Source organism: Saccopteryx leptura, chromosome 1 (assembly GCF_036850995.1).
Source record: "Saccopteryx leptura isolate mSacLep1 chromosome 1, mSacLep1_pri_phased_curated, whole genome shotgun sequence".
Taxonomy (NCBI): Eukaryota; Metazoa; Chordata; class Mammalia; order Chiroptera; family Emballonuridae; genus Saccopteryx; species Saccopteryx leptura.
Window position 1 is genome coordinate 257,228,925 of NC_089503.1, and position 6,329 is coordinate 257,235,253.

Consider the following 6,329-nt stretch of genomic DNA (forward strand, 5'->3'; position numbering starts at 1 on the left):
GCCTGTCCAGCCACAACATTGCCTCTTGTCTGAGGAACAAGTAGTAAGATGCAGGCCAGTGTATAGGTGTCTCTGTCCTATAGCATCACTATCAACGAGCTGAGACACACAGAGAGCAATGATAAAGTTCACATCAGCAGGAAGGGCAAAGAATGAAAAACACAAAAGTGGAAATTGAGGTTTAAGGTTTTCCTGAAATAAAATTATATGGTCTGAGTAACCAAATATAGTTTTTTCCACATGAGAAATAAAGCTTACGACTCTTCTATCTATAAAACAAGTTACTTACAAAGATGTATGACAACTGAGAAGAAATTATTCTTAAGACATTAGAATATGTTGCCAGTTAAGTAAATGAAAACTTCCAAATATTTCAGACCAAGATTGGAAAAAACTTTGTGAAGGTAGAAAAAGCAAAGAGAAACACTGTCTATATATACAATAGACAAAGCAGAAGACAGTAAAATGGTTATGTAAATTCAGAGATGGATTAAGGTTCACTGAGGCCCCGGGCGCAGAAGAAAATATTCGACCCCTTAAAAAAAGAGAGAGACGGGGAAAATACAAATACATGTTAACTATTATTTAAATAAATAAAAATTATTATGTACTATTAATGTTAAAATTGCACATATGAATCCAAACTTGGTGTCATTAGGAAAAGTGTAAAAGTTGGGGTTTTGTGGGGACCTTCAGAAGTCAAGGCCCAGAGCGCGTACCCAGTGCACCTGCCATTAAATCTGCCTTGGTGTCTGACCAGGCAGTGGCTCAGTGGATAGAGCGTCGGACTGGGATGCTGAGGACACAGGTTCGAGACCTCGAGGTTGTCAGCTTGAGCACGGTCTCATTTGGTTTGAGCAAAAGCTCACCAGCTTGGACCTAAGGTTGCTGGCTCCAGCAAGGTGTTACTCAGTCTGCTGAAGGCCCATGGTCAAGGCACATATGAGAAAGCAATCAATGAACAACTAAGGTGCCGCAATGCGCAATGAAAAACTAATGATTGATGCTTCTCATATCTCCGTTCCTGTCTGTCTATCCCTGTCTATCCCTCTCTCTAACTCTCTCTCTGTCTCTGTAAAAAAAAGAAAAGAAAAGAAAAAAAGGATTAAATCTGCCTTGGTGTAAATCAAATAGAGAAGTTGAAGCAAACAAAGGAAATTCCAAAAGGGAAGTAAAAGGAGCAAGTTCTAGTACTCACAGTCTGATGAAAGAATCTCAATTTCCAGTTTTGAGTCTTAAAGCCAAGAAATCAAGGACACTTTTCCAGCCTCAGGATGATTGTCCCATTTTTACCTGCCATCCCAAAGAATCTTTTCAGCACCCTCTTTATGTCTTTGTTCCTGAGACTGTAGATGAAGGGTTCAGCATGGGTGTGACCATGGCATACATCACTGAGGCTGTTGCACTTGAGTGTGAGCTGTGGGTAGCAGCAGAGCTGAGGTACACTCCTAAACTTGAACCATAAAATAAGGAGACAATTGAGAGGTGAGACACACAGGTGGAAAATGCTTTATATATACTTCCCCTGAGTTGATAGGATTGCACATATGGAAGACACAATTTTAGAATAAGAGTAAAGGATCCCAGGGAGAGGACCACCACCTAGTACTACAGTTACAAAATATTCACAATATTACTAAGAAAAGTGTCAGAACAGGCAAGTTGGACCATCTGATTGAGTTCACAGAAAAAGTGGGGGATTTCCAAGTCTGCACAGAAGGACAGCTGCAACACCACTAAGCATTGTAACAAGGAATTCAAGTTACAGATGATCCAAGATATCAGAAGCAGCAGTCTGCAGAGACTGTGGCTCATGATCACTGTATACTGCAGGGGGTGACAAATGGCTACAAAGCAGTCATAGGCCATCGCAGTCAGAATAAAGTCATCCAACTCTGCAAAAAATAGAAAAAAGTACATCTGGGTGATGCAGCCTTCATAGGCTATGACTCTGCTCTGAGTCTGCATGTTCAGCAGCATCTTCGGGACGGTGGTGGAGGTGGAGCAGGTGTCCACCAGGGACAGGTTGCAGAGGAAGAAGTACATGGGCGTGTGGAGGTGGGAGTCTGAGCTGACGGCCAGGATGATGAGCAGGTTCCCCAACACAGTGATCAGGTACATGGACAGGAAGAGCCCGAATGCGAGGGGCTGCAGTTCTGGTGCCTCTGACAGTCCCAGGAGAAGAAAGTCTGAAATTGAGGTATCATTGCCTTGTACCATGTGGTGAAAGTAACTAGTAGGAAAGAAAAGAATAGCATGATTAGTGTTTATACAAACGACTATCAGTAGCATAGTTGACATGCTACAATTACGTTTTGCAGTAAAGTGATCAATATCTATTTTTTGTGTGAATTCTCCTCTTTAAGACACTCCTCCCATGACATTTCTGATTAGAAATTCCTGTCTCCCTCAGACCTCTCCCCCTAAGAAGTCCTGGATGACACAGTTTAGATGAGAAATGCTTGCAGGCAATTGAGGACTACATGTTGAGTCCTGACTATCTCTAGGGAAAAGGGTATAGGCTGCTGAGAAACCAAGTCCCTACAATATAATGATGGGAAGGAATACATACAATATATATATCACACAGCATGTGAGATGGTGTCAGACTAAGAAAAAGAAAGTAGGCATAGAAGAGAGTAAATGGGGGGGGGTGTTATTCTTATTGGAAGGTCAGGGAGCCCTGCAAACAAGGTGACGTTTGAACAGAGACCTCAAGGAGGACAGAGTGGGAGACAGTGTTATTTCTGAATCTGTGGGGAGTCAGTGCAAAAGCCCTGAGAGGACATTGTTTTAGATGTGCAGGACTCTCACGAGACCGGCATGGTGGCATGGGGAGGAATAAGCTAGAGGACGCAGCACTGGGAGGGGTCGGAGACTGTGGGGGGCTCAGGTGCCTCCCAGCTGCTGCTCAAACTGGAAGACACAGGGAATCCCTTGTTCATATGTTGTTCTGTGTACTTTATTAGCTTGTTTCCAAATCTTGTAAATAGTAATGCATCCTTCTTTTGTTTTCATGTGCTGGTTAATATTCTGGTATCTGTATATTAAGGGGCACATTTTGGAGTATGTGGGCTCAGGTCAAACTGGCCAACCACACACACACTCACACACACACTCATACACGTACACATGCACTGTGACTTCCTAAGGCCATGTTCTCATCAGGCTCTTCTCAGCCCATCACAATAATTAGAAAAGAAATGATACCAGACATGCTGTCAACATCCAATTATCTTGTCCCTGAATAATATAGACATAGTGCTAAATCCCAGTTGTTAACCCTCCCATGGACATGTAAACATGGGACTCCATTTTCATATGGCCATTTGTGTCCTATGCTTAAAGCAACTTAAAAATTGCTTAAACAGCCCTGGCCGGTTGGCTCAGCGGTAGAGAGTCGGCCTGGCATGCGGGGGACCCGGGTTCGATTCCCGGCCAGGGCACATAGGAGAAGCGCCCATTTGCTTCTCCACCCCTCACCCCCTCCTTCCTCTCTGTCTCTCTCTTCCCCTCCCGCAGCCAAGGCTCCATTGGAGCAAAGATGGCCCGGGCTCTGGGGATGGCTCCTTGGCCTCTGCCTCAGGTGCTAGAGTGGCTCTGGTCACGGCAGAGCGACCCCCCGGAGGGGCAGAGCATCGCCCCTGGTGGGTGTGCCGGGTGGATCCCGGTCGGGCGCATGTGGGAGTCTGACTGTCTCTCCCCGTTTCCAGCTTCAGAAAAATACAAAAAAAAAATTGCTTAAACAACAGAGGAAAGAGTGGACCTGTGGGGGAAAGATCAGGTGTTCCCAGATCGACAATGATGAGGCACAGCTTCTGGGCTCTGAGCAGAATTCCAACCCCAGGACTATCCCCCCAATGCCCAGAATAACTAATGGAACAGCAAAAAGCAATCTGTGCAAGAAGAGAAAGTGTGATATTTTACATCATCAAGACACCATACAGATTGAACATCTCTCAAGAAAAATAAGCAAAAGAAACAAACCCACAATCTATATCCATAACTACAACATGCAATAGAGTAGGGGTGGTGGTGTTTAAGATGAAATGGAGACCGTTTCTAAATAATCATACATGCAAAGCTTTTGGAATTAAATGACCAATTATTCCATTTCTCTGCCACGTACTACCTGTTTGAATTTGCAGGCCATCTGAACCATTTTATTTTTTCAATTGTATTTTTTTATATAACCTACATGGGTATTTTTGCCATTTAATTTTAAACGCGGTAACATTGGTTTATGACATTATATAAGTTTCAGGTGTACAACATTATAAGTGTTAATATCCTCATATGAATAGTGGAGATTGTATAGTCCATCTGCCTAGGGTGGTGAACAGATAATCAATATACTGTATGTAAAGAGCGTAGTATAGTGCCTTTTTGCTGGTAAATGAATGATCACCACTGTGATGGGATGAGGCTGTTTTCTTCTGCCTCTCAAATGTCTCTATTGCTTCCCCACCTCTAGGTCCCCAATTCCACAACCATATTTCAGTTCCCTGCCATCTTTTCAATCTAACAGGCTGGCGCCCCACTAGCCAGATACTCATACAGACTCAGAGAGAACTATCGATATTACAAAGCTGATCATCGAACTCCCTAATTTAAATTCTTCCCCTACTGACTCCTCAATGGAGTTAGAAGTCAAAATGTCGTAGCTTCAGATACAAGGGTCAAGTCTTTGAGACTTTCCTGCCAGCTTCACCCTCACAGGGCTTTACTCTGACCCACACTGATCTAAACATTGAACTTGACTTTCAGCTTCACCTGACACCGCATCTTCTGGGCTCATGGCCTTTATGTACTTGTTTCCCCTGCTTGGAGTCTCCCCACTGGTCTTTTTAGAACTTTTCACCCCCTCTCTACCCTCCAAACTTCACCTCCTCTTTCAGAGACACTGAATCCTCTCTGTCATGAAACTTTTCTTTCTCCTAATATTAGCTCAGGGTAAGGACACGTTCTCAAGTCCCTGATTTAGGTGTTAGGGCCCCCATGGTGTGATTTTAATTGAATTGTGCATCTTTGTTCCTTGCTAGACTGTGAGTACTTGAGCCACGTAGCATGTTACGCAAATATGTCCTTGCTCACTAGTCCTAGTTTAGAGTAGCTGAATAAACATGTATTCCATGACAGAATGAGAGAATGTATTTTCTACCTACCAAGGTATGGAAGACATGCTGGAGGAACACTGTCCGTATTCTAAGATCAGCACCCACTAGAGTGTCAGACCATGGTTTGTAAGAATAAAATACACCTGACCTGTGGTGGCATGGTGGATAAAACATCGAGCTGGAATGCTGAGGTCGCCGGTTTGAAACCCTGGGCTTGCTTGGTCAAGGCACATATGGGAGTTGATGCTTCCTGCTCCTTCCCCCTTCTCTCTCTCTCTCTCTCTTGCCCTTCTTTAGAATGAATAAATAAAAATCTAAAAAAAGAAAAGAAAACACTTAAAAAAAAAGAACAAAATACAACAAAATCAAGAAGACACAAAAGAAAATATTAGAATGTATTATGCATAGTGAGGTACATACATAATTGTGCCATGGTCTCTTTGTTCACACATGTGTGTGTATTGAGTGTTCATCTGTGTGTGTATTTCTGTGGTTGTGTGCCAAAATGCTGGATCACAATATAAAAGGCATGTCTTATTTTGGGACACAGTCAAAATGATATGACATTCAATGCAGTAAATGCAAGAACAGTTTAAAAGGCCAGTTTCTGCTAAAGAAGGAAAACCAATAAGAGCAAAGAGCCCAGGCTCTGGCCAAGTAGCTCAGTTGGTAGAGGGTAGTCCTGAAACCACAAGGTTTGATTCCCTGTCAGGACACACATGGGAAGCAACCAGTGAATTTACAACTAAGTGGGACAACAAATGGATGCTGCTCTCTCTCTCTCTCTCTCTCTCTCTTTCTCTTCCTCTGTCTTTTTTTAAAAAAAACCAATAAATAAAATAAAAATATAAATATAAGTGTGAAGAGCCCAGCAGAGAGCCAGGTGGAGAGAAAAGAGGCAGCCAGTGTGGTGCTGGATCAAGGGACCACACACTGACTGGACCTTCACTGGCCACTGGCTTCATCACTGCATCCCCTCATCTCTGATCTAATTGTTGTTCCTGCACATATTCCTTGTATATTTGGTCACTCTCCTTTTTTATTTTTTGAATTTTTGAATTTATTGATTTCTAGAGAAAGAGGAAGGGAGACAGACAGAGTGATAGAGAAAGATAGATAAAGTAACACCAAGTTGTTGTTCCACTTATTTATGCATTCCTTGGTTGATTCTTCTATGTGCCCTGACCAGAAATTGAATCCTTAACCTAGGCA

General features: G+C 42.9%; 1 pseudogene; it reads right to left on the bottom strand.

The window, feature by feature from the left end:
- Nucleotides 1-1,249: 1,249 nt before the first annotated feature.
- LOC136389248 (putative olfactory receptor 7A2) lies at nt 1,250-2,220 on the bottom strand (annotated as a pseudogene).
- Nucleotides 2,221-6,329: the final 4,109 nt, after the last annotated feature.